Genomic DNA, 2,725 nt, shown 5'->3' with positions numbered 1-2,725 from the left:
TATAGAACAAATTCTCTTTGGATTAGATAATGCTCCTAGTGTTTAAGCGACCGAACGACAGCGTAGAATTCTAGCTCGTAGGTGGTCCATTTCCATCAAAATTCATTTAACTTCTCATTGAAGTACTCTATAGTCCAACCCTCTTGGGATAGAACTGAACCAATGCCTATGATGGATGCATCACACTCCACTTCAAAGAGTTTCTCAAAGCTCAGTAATGCTAACACAGGTGCGGTGGATAGCCTTTCTTTTATTAGAGCAAAACTGGCCTCCTGATCTTCTCCCCAGCGAAACTACCCATTTTTCATGCACTCAGTGATGGGTGTTGCGATGGTGCTAAAATTCTTGATGAACCTTTGATAGAAGGTAGCTAGCCCATGGAAACTGCGTACCTGACCAACTGTTGCCGATTTCGGCCACTCTCGAATAGCTAACTTTTCCTTCATCTACGTGAATGCCCTCTACACTTATCACAAATCCAAGGAACAACACTTGGTTGCTCATTAAAGTGCATTTCTTGAGGTTGACAAGCAGCTTGTTTTCTCATAAATGTTCAACATGCTCATCCTCATCTTGGCTATAAAGAAGAATGTCATTGAAATAAACAATGACAAACTTTTCAATGAATGGTTTAAGCACCTGATGCATGACTCACATGAACGTTCTTAGTGCATTAGACAAGCCAAACGACATCACCAACCATTTGTATAGGCCTTTTTTAGTCTTGAATGCGGTTTTCCACTCGTCATTGGGCTGAGTTATAATTTGATGGTATCCACTACGCAGGTCAATTTTTGAGAATAGATTAGATCCTGCAAGCATGTCGAGCATGTCAGTTAAACGAGGAATGGGAAATCGGTATTTTATCGTGATCTTGTAGATGGCGCGACTGTCCACACACATCCTCTAGCTTTCATCTTTTTTTATTTTTTATTTATTTTTTATTTTTTATTTTTTATTTTTATGAGCAACGTGGGCACGGCACATGCCCTCATACTCTCCTTGATCAGCCTCTTTCGGATAAGCTCCTCCACTTGGTTTTGTAGAGCTTGATGCTCATTAGGACTCATGAGATAATGGGGAAGATTTGGTAAGCTTGCTCCTGGAACCAAGTCGATGTGATGCTGGACGTCCCTCATAGGCGGGAGTCCCTCGGGGAGTTCCTGCAGCATGATATCTTCATACTCAAATAAAAGGTTCTTCACTTGTAGGGGAATATCGGTGGCCTCCACCATGTCATTTCCTTTCACCACAAGAGTCCAAACCTCCCCTACCACTTTAACATCTGCCATAAACTGAGCTTCAGTGACTGTGTCGAAATAATTTTTTTTTATCCGCAAGCGTTGGGTCATGGCCTTTGTCCCTTGTAGGAACCAACACAATTTCCCGCCCCTGCCACAAAAATGAGAACATGTTCTCTCACCCCTTGTAAAGAGCATCCACATCAAATTGCCATGGGCATCCAAGTAATGACACGCATCCATCTCTACCACATCGCACAACGCCTCACCCTTATAAAATTTACCAATGGAGAAAGAGACTCGGCAAAGATTATTCACGTGAGTCCCGGACCCTTTTCGAATCTAATTGATTTTATATGGCCGTGGGTGCTTCTCAATTTTTAAAGCAAGTGCAGCAACAAGAGCATTAGATATAATATTTTCGCAGCTTCTACTATCTATAATCACGTTACATACCTTATTGTTGATAGTGCAATGTGTTTTGAATATCGAGTGCCTCTAATTTTCCTCGTTAGTTCCTGGTGCCAACATCACTCGCTGTATGACACAGTTCACAGGCTCCCCCTCATCGCCTTCCACGAGTTCCCCTGATTCTTCACCTCCACTGTCGTCTTCATCTTCCTGACCTCCCTCTTTTCCTTCAATCATATGTACTGATCAACGTGTGGGACACTTATTAGAGCGATGTCCAAGTTGATTGCATCGAAAACATTTTTCCAACATAGGCCTGGATTAGGGATTATTGTTGGTGCCGCTCCTTTGCACTACTAGGGTTGTCAATTCTTTCACTGCTTGGTTGTTGGTGTTTCCCCTCTGAGGCCGACTAGACGAACTTGGTTGTGAGTTGCTTGGTCAAGGCTATTGATCAACACTCTTGGTGGGTGGAGTAAAAGATGGTGCTTTGGATTGTGGTTGGGACAGTTGTAGCTCAATTTTCAAAGCTAAGTTAATAGCCTCCATACGGTATGCAACGAGACTTTGTCTTGGATGGCCAGGTGAAACCCTCCCACAAACCTTGCAATATGTTGCCCCTCTGTTTCGTACAGGTTGTTATGCGAGTTCAGCCGGTAAAAATCTTCTGTGTAGTCACTAACAATCCTCATTCCTTGCCTGCAGTTTTAATACTGCTGATATAAAATCTGTTCATAATCCAGAGGGAGGAACCTAGCTCTCATTAACCGCTTCATCTTCGGCCACGCTCGTATTGGCTGTTTACTCTGTCGTCTCCTATTGTTTTGCATTTGTTCCCACCACGCCGATGCACCACCATGCAATTTATACGCCATTAATTTCACCTGTTGTGCATCAGGGGTCTGCATGTAATTAAAAAACAATTCTACTTCCAATAACCAGTCAATAAAGCTCTCGACATGGAGATGTCCGTTAAAGCATGGCAAGACAATTTTGATTCAAAAGTTGTTATTTTGGTTTGGGCCTCTTCGATTAGTTGGGCCTTCTCCCTTGAAGCCAGCGACCTCTTCATC

Source organism: Juglans regia, chromosome 9, assembly GCF_001411555.2.
Source record: "Juglans regia cultivar Chandler chromosome 9, Walnut 2.0, whole genome shotgun sequence".
Lineage (NCBI taxonomy): Eukaryota > Viridiplantae > Streptophyta > Magnoliopsida > Fagales > Juglandaceae > Juglans > Juglans regia.
This window is presented reverse-complemented; position numbering follows the sequence as displayed.